Here is a 14,117-nt window from a genome sequence, read left to right as displayed (position 1 = left end):
CCCCTGGTTTCACAGACAGGGCTTAAGACTAGTCCTAGACTAAAATGTAAGTCTGAGCTGTTTCCACTGAAATAAACTTGCACTGACTGATCTTAAAAATATATCAGTGCCTTTTTAGTTTTAAGATGCACATCGGTAATGTTTTTTTCTAAGCATGTTTATTAAAATTACTTAAATGTCCTAATTGATCTATGGTCTAATCCTGGCTTAGTCTAAGCCCTGTCTGTGAAACCGGGCCACTACCTACTAAGCCTACTACCACTTTTCCTGGTTCAGAGCTGGTGCTTTGGGTGTCGAAAAATAAAGAACCAATTTGAAACTAGGCTCTGGCTCCGAACCAGCATCAGCACTGCCTTGGTGGAAAAGGGGTACCTGAGGACCCAGTTCCAGATCAGGGCAACTTACAACCATCCTATTGACCTGGTGAGAGTCGGGTCCTGGTCTGGTCCAAGCCCATCCCCAAGTCCATTCCAGAGTCTCATCCCATCATGGCCACCGTTCTAGAGTCTCATCCCAAGATGGCCGCCGCCACGCCTGAGCCCTCTGCCAAGATGGCCACCGCCACGCCAGAGCCCTCAGTCCTCGTCCAAAATCTAGTCCTCGTCCAGAGGTGACTCCAGTCCCCGTTCTCGTCCAGAGGTGACTCCGGTCCCCGAGCTACCCATCCGCGAACACAGCCAATGTGGCCGTCCCAGGGCTCCCTGCACTGCCAGGGCTCCCCAACCTTCCTGCATCGCCATGGCTTCCTGAGCTGCCAGCACTGCCATGGCCCCCTGACCCTCCTGCACCGCCATGGCTCCCTGATCTGCCTGCTCCGCCCTGATCTCCCGATCTGCGATGTAAACAAAGGGCAAAGCTGTCTGGCTCCACTCGCCTCCTAGCCAACATTAATGTTGATATAGTGTTTACTGTAACTTTTGTAAACTCTCGCTTTTGTAAGACTGTTCATCGCCCCTTAGGAAAATTTACCTTTTTTTTTTTATGTTTATTTTGATAATTCAAGTACATTCATATAATATATTTCAGTTTACATATAGTGCTCAATGCAATCACAAAGTGTCTTTACAAATACAGATGTGTACAATTACCTAATGTGTTTTAAATATAAATTGTACTCCAGATTTGTTGTTTCAAAGTATATATTTTTTTCTCTTTTACAAAAAAAAAGAAAAAGGAAGAGAAAAAAAGAAAAGAAAAAAAAGGGAAAAAAAGGGTAACTATATACATCCAGGGAGAGAACATGTGTCCTAGTTAGATTCCATCCTTAACAACCTCAAATGACTTGTTATAATCTCAAATGGCTTATGAGAATAATTATTACATAAACATAAAAACATATATTATTAACATATACATTATATATTAATCTTAATCTATTTAAGTATAGCAGCAAAATCTGAACTTCTTTCTGACACATATTCAACCCATTTCTTTCATTTTTTTCAGAAAAACATCCTTCATCAAATTAACAAAAAAAGTGATCTTTTCCATCATATAAATCTCTATGGTCACATCTATCCAGTCATCTATTGTCGGTCTCTCTTGTTTTAACCATCTGCGTGTGATTGCCTTCTTACTGGCTGCCAAAAGAACGGCCATCATGTATTTATTATCTGTTGCTATTATATCTGGCCATACACAACCAAAATACAGTAATTTGCATTCTAGAGGTATGTCTCTTCTAAAAATATGTTCAAGAGCATCCTGTATTACTTTCCAATATTCTTGAATATGTAGACATTCCCAAAATATATGGTAATGGTTTGCTTCATTACATCCACAGTTTCGCCAACATTTTGGAGTGTTATTACTGTATTTGGCCGTTTGTATTGGTGTTATAAAATATCTAATAATGTTTTTCCAACAGTACTCCTTCCAATTTAGTGACCTAGTTGATTTCCACTGAAATTTGGAATTTTTTCTTCCTCAGTAAAAATTATTCCACTTAGAGTGTTTGCTCATATTTATTAAACTCTTGTATATCTGAGAAACTATCTTATATCTAATACCCGATGTGTATGCCTTCTTAAGCAAGTCTATCAGTGGATTCAAATTATCTTTGAATTTTCCTTTTATTTTTTTTATCATAATAACCTGAAGGTATCTGTAAAAATCTTGATTTTCTAGTAAAACCTTTTCCTTTAATACTTGAAAGCTTAAGATTTCACCTTTCTCAATGGTTGTGCAAAAATGTGTTATTCCCTTATTTGTCCACAATTTAAATCTGTTATCAGACTGATTTGGAATGAAATCTGAATCATAAGCAATCCATTTCAAAACGGAAGTGTATTCCAACAAATTAAATTATTTTATCCTAGTTTCCCAGACATTTAAAGTAAGCTTTGTCCATGGGTCTTCTAGCTTATCTATATATTGTCGTAATTTATTATCTGCTAATATTGTTTGTACAGGAATATTCTTTGTAGTACAACTTTCCATATCCTTCCAAGGAGCATTATAATGTGGGTCACACCAATTTACCACTGTCCTGACATATTTTCATAAATTTAAAAATATTTTCATAAATTTAGATCCATTTTCATGATATTTTTGCCTAGAAAACATAATTATTTTCTCTATTTCTTGAGTATACAGCATATTAATTTTGTTTCTTTTTGGGGGGGGGGGGGGGGGGTTTGCTTGTCCTTATGTTTTTTTCTAATAAATTTAATTGATGCTGTAATTTTTTTAACTCCTGTTGTCGAATTTTCTTTTTGAGTGAGGCTAGTGCTATAATTTTACCTCTTACTACTGCTTTTGCAGCATCCCACAATATGGGGGGTGTGACCTCTTCATTATCATTAGTTTCTAAATAAGAATGAATCTCATTTTTAATATATATTTTAAAAGAGGGATCATTAAGAAGATTCAAGTTAAATTTCCACAAAGTATCCTTAGATTTATTATCTAGTTTTACTGTAAAGTAGATTGGGGCATGATCACTGAAATCTATCGTTCCGATATCGCAGCTTGTCACCCTGGTCATATCTCTATTAAACATGAGGTAATAATCTATCCTGGTGTAGACATTATGAGGGGGAGAAAAATGTGTATAATCCTTAGTATTCGGATATAGGTCTCTCCATACATCAATTATGCCAATATCATTCATCAATGTGTTAATTTTCCGATGGATGGGTTTAAAAAAGTACTTTTTTTGTTTGAAGAGTTAAGCTCAGGTTGTAAATGTACATTTAAATCATCTCCACAAATCAATATACCTTGTGTTTCAGAAGACATAATCTGAAAAACTTTTCGGAAAAAGGTAACATTACTACCAGGTGGGGCATAAATGTTAAATAAAGTAACATAGGTTCCACTCATCATTCCATGAACAAAAATAAATAGACCCTCTTTATCAGCATACTCATATTTCTTTTCAAAAATAACCTTATAGGATATCAAAATAATAACTCCTCTCCTATGTCCTGTATGATATGATGAGTAATAGATCTGAGTGAATCCCATTCTTTTCAGTTTTTCATGCTCAATGTTACTCAAATGTGTCTCTTGTAGATATACAATATGAGCATTTTCTTTTTTCATTTTGCTTAAAGGGATAGTTCACTTTGAAATAAATTTTTGGTATGTTTTAGCTTACCTCAAGGGCATCCAAGATGTAGGTGTCTTTTTTCCCGCAGTAGTTTCAATTTTTATATTTTTAGGTCAAACCGTTCTTGTCTGTCAGTCATATAATGCAGGTCTATGGTCATTATCTCAAAACACAAGCACAGAGTCCAAATTAAAACAATTCCCCGTCTTCCAAATTAAACAATTCCCCATCGTAAGTACACATTGATGGCCTAAGACATGAAACGAGCGGTTTGTGTGAGAAAACGAACAGTATTTATATCGTTTTTACCTCTTGAACACAGCCATGTCCGAGTGATCTGATCTGACGTGTACGCAGACTGGTGCATAGATATATACACACTAGATGTCGCCTTGTCTACGGCAGTTCATTGGAACGAATGTCTTTAAGGCGACATCTAGTGTATATATCTATGCACCAGTCTGCGTACACGTCAGATCAGATCACTCGGACATGGCTGTGTTCAAGAGGTAAAAACGATATAAATACTGTTCGTTTTCTCACACAAACCGCTCGTTTCGTGTCTTAGGCCATCAATGTGTACTTACGATGGGGAATTGTTTAATTTGGACGACGGGAATTGTTGAATTGTTTTAATTTGGACTCTGTGCTTGTGTTTTGAGATAATGACCATAGACCTGCATTATATGACTGACAGACAAGAACGGTTTGACCTAAAAATATAAAAATGTAAACTACTGCGGAAAAAAAGACACCTACATCTTGGATGCCCTTGAGGTAAGCTAAAACATACCAAAAATTAATTTCAAAGTGAACTATCCCTTTAAGATTTTTTTCCTTTTAAATGGGTTAAGCAAACCATTCACATTGAAAGAAATAACTTTTACTTCGTTATTTGTTATGTCTATTCAATATAACATTGAAATCTAAAGGATGATAGAAGCACAGTCCCTGGAAAAACAATATACGAACAAGTAAATAAAATATTAAAAACCTGCCAAACATAATGTGCTTCCAAGATAGGGGTCTGTAACAAGTTGGTAGTGGCGTCTAGCATGGAGAGGAAACCTTCTCTTCCACAGTGGTGATCGGGGCTCTCCAGTTCACCGTCTTTACATGAGATATAAGAGAACATAACTCGCGTGTCCGACGTAGTGTGCTGTCATTCAATAATACGATGAGAGAAATTAAATCAAAGTCTATCTAACAATTTAAGGTCCAAACATGAATAACCTCCAGCATTTTTCTTAATTTTTTTTTTTATTGTAGAGTGAATATGCAGCCTCACATTATCTTCTATATGCCTGTAGCCGTTCCCTGATGTCTGTCGATCTCGGAGCCTTTTTACCTCTTGTCTTTTGTTGTGAAACAATCTCCCAAGATGTGCTCTCGAGTTGTTCCATAAGTGATTCAGTCAGCGATGTTTTCTCCACATTGAACCCTCTTTTCTCCATATCCAGATACGCTTCTTCAGCTGTGTAATAGATGTGGGTTCCATCCTCATAGAACACACGTAGTCTTGCCGGATAAGGGGTCTGGAATCAAATCTTCTTTTCTTTCAGCACTTTTTTCACCTCCGTGTATTCTTTACTTTTCTGAAGAACCGCAGGAGGATAATCATGATCGAAGTAGATTTTTTGTTGACCCAGAAAGATATCCTTTTTCATTTTGTCCCTGTGGAATTTCACTACAATCGACCTGGGTCTCGCGTTCACTCCAGGTTTGGGTGCAAGTGCCCGGTGTGCTCTCTCCACATGCAGTTCTGTCTCCGGAGGAAAATCCAAAGTGTCTCGCAGGAGTTGTTCGACGTAGTCAGTCATGGGATTTCTCTCTGCGTCCTCTGGCATGTTGTATATCCTTATATTGTCTCTTCTTGATCTACCTTCTTGGTCAATCTGTTTACTTTCCAGATGCGACTGCATTTTTATAATTTTTTGCATTGTCTCTTCCACATTTTGCATTCGCGTTTCGATTTCTTCAATGCGATCTTCAGCGTGACCGATTCTTAGATTTTTCTTGTTTAATTCGATCTTAATTTCATCCAGCTGATGATTATTCTCTTTGCGAAAGTTTTGAATCTCCTCCAAGATTCGTTCCAGATTGATTTGCATGTTATCCGGGTGAGTTTGCTGGCGATTAGCATCTTGCTTTTGTGCTAACGCATGTGTCGCGCCGGCGCCTTCTTGCTGTCTACCTTAGGTTTCTAGGACCTCTGTGTTAGTTTTCCTACTCTTCTCTCTTGTTTCCATTGTTGTCCCACTATTATAGACTGCTTTAAAGAAGTTTTTTTATTTTTCTCAAGATTTAGTGGAGCTTTTTAATTAAATCGTCGGAGGAGACGATGAACTATGCTGCCATGTTTTTTTTATCGATTACTGTTTCTATTACCATAGTTTTCCGACAAATATCATGATTAAATGGTGTATAACATCGTATCTAAAATGTATAAGAAAATTACAAAAAAACATATGACTCTGAAATGTCCTGTGAAAATATATGCTTGTCCTCTTTTTTGTTAACATTCTTAAGTGTGAATCAGGCTTGAATTGACATAATTCTTAATATTTACATCTGAGTGGAGCTTGCGGTTATAGTAAAGGGCGTGACATTTCCCGAACATGCGTTAAGCGCTGCCAATCACAACACACTAGGCCAGCAAACAAATCATAGCACATTTCGTATTTCAGAAGGAGGGGCTTCATCGAAACCCGAACTAACTGGCGTGTTCAGGCCAGACTGGGGAGAAAGGTGCTGTAATAATGTAAAATATGTGAAAAATAATGTGTTTTTTGAACAATCAAGTATTAATCATATTCTAGTACACCTCAAAAAACTAAATCAAGACTTCGTAAAAGGGCATATTAGGACCCCTTTAAGAACCTAATTGTTCTTATTTTTTTGTTGCAGGCTTATGTTAAAATGTAGCTTTAGAATCTCAAAAATTTCTCTAGAATCTGGAAAAGGCTACAAAAATGCTGCATTGAAGGTTCTCAAGAGCAGAGTGGCTTCCAAATCTAAGCAATCAGGGTTTTTCTTGGCAATGACCTTAAGCACATGGCCAACACTATGCTGGAGGGCCTTACGTGAATATCTGCTGGCACAGAGTGAGTGGAGCAGAACAGGCATATTCAATTAATTCCCATGGAAGCCAAGCTTCATCTAAGAAAAACAAATCAGTAACTTTTTTCTATTTAAGATTTTCATAATCAGTTTCTGTACTAGTAAGAGTCATTTTAAATCCTGGACAACAAACTGAACACATTTGTTTACCTGTGCATTTGTTTACCTGTGCATTTGTCAAAGAAAACAAATCTTTATAAAGGAGATATGACATATGACATATCTCCTTTATAAAGATTTGTTTTCTTTGACCTGCACCTCGGATGGTGTGCGTTTGCTTTAGTGCTTTGTTAAGGAACGTGCGTTCCCCCACTTAAGATGAATCAAAATAAGTTCTCATTTGCATTGTGGCAGCTCAGTTTACTTATATAATTTTTTTTATTTTTTTTTATGGCATTTAAAAGCCTTTCTACACAAATAGGGTCTCACATGTGTGACTGTTCAGGTGTATTTGTAAGTGTGAAGGTAACATTTTTTTTCCCACACAGATTCCTATTAAATCGTCTTCCTCCATAGTGAATTTTCAGGGGATGTTTGATTGTTCTCTATATTGTAAACCTTTTGCCACACTCTGAACACTGCAGTTACTTCCATGAACATTTTTAAATGACGTTTCAGGTCTAATGAAATGTGAAACTCTTTTCCACACTGAGGGCAGGTGAAAGGCTTCTCTCCAGTGTGAGTTATTACATCTCTCTTAAGGCAATTGCTGTCTGTGGAACACTTTCCACACTAATGACATATAAACCTGCTCTCTCTTGAGTGAATCCTCATGTGGAAATTAAGCGTTTCTTTACGTTTGAAACTCTTTCCACACTGATCACATGTGAAAGGCCTCTCCCCAGTGTGAATTCTCATGTGAGTCTTCAGATTTCCTTTTCGTGAGAAGCTCTTCGGACACAGTTTGCAGGTGTAAGGACTCTCTCCAGTGTGAATTCTCATGTGAGTTAAAAGATTTCCTTTTAGTGAGAAACTCTTCCCACACAGTTTGCACGTATAAGGACTCTCTCCAGTGTGAATTCTCATGTGAGTAAAAAGAGTTTCTTTACGTCTGAAACTCTTTCCACACTGAACACATATGAATGGCTTCTCCCCAGTGTGAATTGTCATGTGAGTCTTCAGATTTCCTTTAAGCGAGAAGCTTTTCCCACACATTTTGCAGGTGAAAGGATTCTCTCCAGTGTGACCTCTCATGTGGACATTAAGGGATGCTTTATACATGAAACATTTTCCACACTGGTCACATGTGAATGGCTTCTCTCCAGTGTGAATGTTCATGTGTTTTTTTAGGCTATCTTTATGACAGAAACTCTTTCCGCAGTGATGGCATGTGAAAGGCCTCTCTCCAGTGTGAATTCTCATGTGAGTCTTAAGGTTTTTACTGAATCTAAAACTGTTTCCACACTGGTGGCACATGAAAGGCTTTTCTCCGGTGTGAGTCTTTACATGATTCTTAAGGTGTTTCCTGTCTGTGAAACTCTTTCCACACTGATGACATATAAAACAGTTCTCTTTTGAGTGAATCCTCATGTGGTAATTAAGCTTTTCTTTACATCTGAAACTCTTTCCACACTGATCACATACAAAAGGCTTCTCTCCGTTGTGTACTCTCTTTAGGACTTTTAGGTTTTGTTTTTGTGTTGGATTAGATTTGATCTTCAGAGCTCTTTTTCGTGAGGTCATCTTTTCAGTCAGTGTGGATTTTTCTCCAGTCATGAAATCATAATGTTTCTCATATTGATTTTTCTCTTCCACTTCATTGAGTTCTTGACTCTCCTCTTTCAGCTGCATGAAGTCTAAGGTGAAAAGACAAATACAAGTTACCACCAGTGTCACGAGTTCACCTGCCCATCCAGTCTTGATAAATAATGGCAAACAAATTTCAAAATGGCAGTGTATAAATATTGGGCAGAGGGGAGAATGGGGCTCCAGCGAGCTTTGACAATATATGCTGCTGTAGCAAGGGAGAAAGTAAAGGTAGTGAAAAGAGAAAGAGGGCTTCTGTGGGAGAAGAGGAAGAGCTCACTGCAGCAGCAGGGAAGAAAGTAAAGGAAGAGAAGATGAGAGAGTTTCTGTGGGAGCTGGGGGAAAAATCCCTACTGCGGTAATGATGTTATTTAAAGATTGAGAAAAGGGGGGGACACGTGATGGCGGCATAAGAGACAGACGTGTTTGCGGGAGTTCCGCGGGCGCCCAAACATTTTGCAATATTTCATTAGATATTTCCCTCTTTTTGCAAATGCTGACGCTGTATTATGACTTGGAACACTTTTGGACTAAACAACACGAAACGATGCCCTCCAGTAAGCGAAAGAACGTCAAATTGGATCAACAGGCTATGGACACCTCGGCCACAGTTTTAGTTCAACATGGCGAACAAGACGTCGAAAACAGCAGCAACCCGTCTGAACCTGAACTGGAGCCCGGGCTTGCTAAAGCTTTTGAAGAAATGACAAAAAAGATCATGCTCCAAATCAGCGAAAAGCTGGAGCCTTTGGCGAAAACAGTCGCGTCGCATACAACCGAGCTGACACGAGCTAATGAGCGCCTGGAGGAAGCGGAAGCCAGAATAATACAGCTAGAAACGGCTACCGAGCCTTTCGCTGCTAAAACACAGGCCCTAGAGGAGAAAGTCAAGGCCTTTGCTGACCATATTGACGATTTGGAAAACAGGGGATGGCGAAAGAATATATGTATCTTTAATATCCCTGAAGACACAGAAGGCGAAAATGCTCCAGGTTTTTTTGAACGCTGGCTCCCAACTTTCCTTGGCGTGGATATGAAGGGTGGCCGTGTCAAGCTTGAGCGTGCACACCGCTCCCTCGCACCCAAACCCGGGGATGGCCAGCGGCCGCGCCCGGTCATTGTCAGATTCCACTCGTTTCCAGATAAGCAGAGAGTGATGGCGGCAGCGCGACGGAAAGCGGCGGAAGGCGACATTACTATGGGCGGCAAGCGGATTTTTTTCTACAATGACCTCTCTGCTGCAGTGCTGCGGAAACGAAAAGAGTTCGCGGAGGCTAAAAAGCGTCTCAGAGATATTGGCGCACAATACTCCATGCTCTATCCAGCGAAGCTACAGGTGTCGTTCAACGGGATAAAGAAAACCTTCCTTTCGCCGGCCGATGTTTTTTCTTTTGTGTCCAGTGTTGCAAACCAAGGTTGAGGAACGTTTATTTACTATGACGCGGTGGGTTATATCATGTGTGTGTTCACACATCCATCTTATGAAGACTGCAAGTCAGTCCCTGTTGTGTTTAAGATTTCATTTATATTACACGCTTGCATGTGTTTTATACTACTAATATCGGTTGAGATAGCGATCTGCATTAAGATTTGATCACATATTTACTCGCGGGCGCTTGCTTTTGTCCCTACCACGTTTTGTATCAGTTCTGGCAAGTATTTATGCACCTCTTTAGGGCGCATTCTAAAAAGGTGGCCCCCATAAAATCTGGGGGAAGTCTCCCCACAAAAGAACTTTTATGTTATAGTTTTCTACTGTACTTTACAATTTTACATTTTTCCTTTTCTTCTACTATTGCCCTTTGCTGTTCTTTTTTTCCCCTCATGTTTAGTGAGGTTTGGTTGGTCGTTATGCTCAGCTCTGATCTGGTTATTTTTTTTATTTTACGATGCATCATTACTAGGTTGTCGAAATTGCTTTATTGTGCAAGGTTTGATTACATGTTATATTAATAATCTTGATAATGTCAAATAATAACGTCAAATTTTGTTCATGGAATGTGAGGGGTTTGCGAGGCAGGGTTAAACAGAGAAAAGTATTTGCTTTACTAAAAAAGGAGAAAATTGATGTGGCGCTGCTTCAGGAATCGCATCTTAATGATAGTGAGCATCTTAGATTAAAATATGGTTGGATTAGCCAGGTTTACTTTTCCTCTTTCACCACCAGCAGCAGGGGTGTTGTAATACTTATAAGTAAGAAAATACCATTTCATTTAAAGACGTGTATCAAGGACACACGTGGAAGATATGTTATCATTAAGGGAATCTTACAGGGAGAAGAAACTACTGTGATGAATCTCTACTGCCCTCCTAATTATTCTCCTGATCTTTTAACAAAAGCATTTTTAGAATTTACAGAAATATCGTCATCTGTAGCTTTAGTGGGGGGTGACTTTAACTGCTTGCTCAATCCCCTAATCGATAAGCATCCCTCACGTAGCTCTGCTTTAACAAACCAGGCCAGTGCCCTATCTGCGATATGTGATGAGATGAGCTTTCTCGATGTTTGGCGAACTTTACACCTATCCGACAAACAATTTACATTTTACTCCCTTCCTCATAAATGCCACACTCGTATAGATTATTTATTTGTCCCGAAGTCCCTCATACAATATGTCTCATCTTGCGAAATCGGGAACATTGTTGTTAGTGATCATGCTATGGTTTGTCTGAAATTGACTACTGTTGGACATTTTGCAGGAACCAGGAGATGGAGATTTGATTCACGCCTTCTAAGAGATGAGAAATTTGTATCTTATATGACCAGTGAATTTAAAATCTTTATGGATATAAATTTACAGTCTACTGAAGACCCCTCTCTACTTTGGGAGACTTCAAAAACATATATCAGAGGTTTAGTAATTGGCTATTCTGCCTCTAAGAAACGAAGGCAATCAGAGCTCCAGTCAAAGCTTGAGAAAGATTTAAAGGATATTGAGAAAACGTTAACTTCATCATCCGACCCATTATTATTACAAAATAAATGCGCTTTGCAAGCCGCATTAGACGCTTTGTTAACTCAACGGGCTAAGAGTTCTATTCTCTTTTCTAGACAGCGACTATATGAATTTGGTGATAAACCCAGCAAGTATCTATCTTACTTGACTAAATTCCAATCAGATCCTCAAACAATCACCTCAATAGTTGATACTGCCGATATTTTGATAATAAAAACATAAATAATATTTTCAGAGAATTTTACTCACAACTTTATAAATCAGATCTTCCCCCAGGGGCCTCTGTGGATATGGAACATTTTCTGTCCCAAATAATGCTTCCTACTATTTCTGAAACTCAGAAGGTTGAATTAAATGCACCTATTACTAAAGATGAAGCACTGTTTGCACTTAAAGCATTACAATCAGGGAAGGCGCCCGGGCCGGATGGCTTGACAGGCGATTTTTATAAAGAGTTCCACCATGTGCTATTGGACCCTTTTTTGACTATGCTAGAGCATTCTTTTACATCTGGCCTTCTACCTCAATCTTTGAGAGAGGCAGACATCACAGTTATCCTTAAAAAGGGCAAGAACGCAGATCACTGTTCTAATTACAGGCCTATCGCTTTGTTAAACCAGGATCTTAAGTTACTTTCTAAGATACTAGCGCTCCGACTCGAAAAAGTTTTGCCTGTCATAATCAAGGAAGACCAGACGGGGTTTATCAAGGGAAGAAGTTCTAGCCACAATGTAAGACGACTCTTAAATATTATTAATATATGTCAAACTCAGAATATCGAAAGTCTAATCATCTCACTTGATGCGGAAAAGGCCTTCGACCGTGTTGAGTGGCCTTATTTGCATCATATTTTACATAAGTTTAATTTAGGAGAGACATTTATAAGGTGGATTGGTTTGCTGTATAATAACCCTTTAGCTTCAGTTATCACTAATGGCTGTAGGTCTAACAGTTTCTCACTTTACCGCTCGACACGCCAAGGCTGTCCTCTCAGCCCCTCCCTCTTTGCCCTGGCGATTGAGCCCCTGGCTGCGGCCGTCAGGCAAGATTTATTAATAAAAGGAATTAGCGCTGGCGACACTCAACATAAAATTTCTCTATACGCGGATGATATTTTATTATATATATCAGAACCAGCTTCAACTATTTCCCGTCTCATCAAATTAATTCGCCAATTTGGAACATTTTCGGGTTATAAAATAAACTTTTCTAAATCTCTTGCGATGCCTCTGGGGGCTCTCAGAGGAAGGACTAATTCCCTTGTACCTTTTCCATTTCGTTGGTCCCTGTCTGGTTTTGTGTATCTAGGTATCCATATCACCCCTATGTTTCACCAAATGTTTAAGGCTAACTACACTCCTCTACTAGATGTCATAAAAAGAGATTTACAAAGGTGGTGCTCTCTTCCCTTATCTTTGTTTGGTAGGGTATCTCTTATTAAGATGAACGTTCTTCCTAGATTACTCTACCCCTTACAGATGATCCCCTCACTACTTTCAAACAAAGTACTGAAACTACTTAACAGCTGGTTGAGTGAATTTATTTGGAATAAAAGAAAACCCAGACTTAAATTTTCCAAGTTACAGTTACCTACGTCAAAAGGGGGGGTGGATGTGCCTAACTTCAGATTGTATCAACTGGCATCACATTTGAGGTTTGTAGCCGAATGGGTAAAGGAGGATCCCACCTCTGTTTGGTTATGTCTAGAAAAGTTTCATACTCACTGCTCATTGCTCGGTCTTTTATCCTGTAAGAATATAAAGTCTGTAAGGACTTTGTGCAATAACAACCCTATAGTTGTTAATACTGTTAAAGCATGGTTTGCAGTGCGTAAGTTGGAGGGAAGATCTTTACTGACTCCTTTGCTTTCCCCAGTGCAAGGAAACCCTGACTTTGAACCAGGCATGACAGATACAGGTTATGATATCTGGACACGCCAAGGAATTAAAAAGATGTGTGATTTGTTTGTGGGATCCTCCTTATCCTCATTTGAACAAATTCAGGCTAAATATAACCTCCCTGTCTCTCATTTTTTTAGATATCTCCAAGTGCGAGATTTTATATTCAAAAAAACTACATTTGCTTCTGAAGCCTCTTTATCTCTAATAGAAAAATTACTACTTAAATGTCCAGTTAAGAAGGTGATCACTTCTTTTTATAATGTGCTTAACCAGACATCTGTCATACTGGCAGTCTCAGACGCAGCACTTACATGGCAAACTGAATTGGGTGTAGCTATTGATAAGGAGAAATGGGATGTCATCTGTAATCAAACAAAACGGATATCTGTCTGTAATCGCGCCAGGTTGTTACAGTTTAAAATTATTCACAGATTGCAAATATCTCCTAGCAAAAGACATAACATGTATCCTCATACCTCTCCTGATTGCCTGAAATGCAAAACTGCGTTGGGTACATATACTCATTGTGTTTGGTACTGTCCTAAAATTCAGTCATACTGGCAAGATATTCTGGAAGATATGAGTGCTATTTTTGGAACTGTTTTGACCTGTGATCCTGTCTCGCTGCTCTTGGGATATAGAGACAGTAAAATCAGTCCTGGTTCAGGCAGACTGTATGATATTCTCTCCTATGCTGCACGCAAGAACATTTTCCTGTCGTGGATTAGCGACAAACCTCCTTCTAAAACATCTTGGCATAAACTCATCATGGAGCTCTTTCCTTTGGAATACCTAACTTGCCTTCTTCATTCCACAAAAGGACGTTTCTTAAATAGTTGG

The 14,117-nt window shown here is 38.8% G+C and overlaps 1 protein-coding gene and 1 long non-coding RNA gene across 2 annotated transcripts in view; one reads left to right on the top strand and one right to left on the bottom strand.

Annotated features, from left to right (window-relative positions):
- The first annotated feature begins 263 nt into the window (after positions 1–263).
- LOC309496804 lies at positions 264–6,725 on the top strand. The gene is made up of 2 exons (XR_014205247.1): positions 264–6,453; positions 6,485–6,725. It is a non-coding gene; the product is annotated as an uncharacterized lncRNA (long non-coding RNA).
- The window catches only part of LOC309496795 (uncharacterized protein), a 28,224-nt gene continuing 16,737 nt past the window's right edge, over positions 2,631–14,117 (bottom strand). Inside the window, exon 6 of the mRNA XM_082166911.1 lies at positions 2,631–8,469. The gene's annotated coding sequence lies outside the window, so the exon portion shown is untranslated. The remainder of the gene's footprint in view (positions 8,470–14,117) is intronic.

Source organism: Leuciscus leuciscus (genome assembly GCF_965113295.1).
Source record: "Leuciscus leuciscus genome assembly, chromosome: 4".
In the NCBI taxonomy this organism is placed as follows: domain Eukaryota; kingdom Metazoa; phylum Chordata; class Actinopteri; order Cypriniformes; family Leuciscidae; genus Leuciscus; species Leuciscus leuciscus.
Note: the sequence above shows the minus strand (reverse complement) of the source record. Positions and strands in the feature narration are given on the sequence as shown.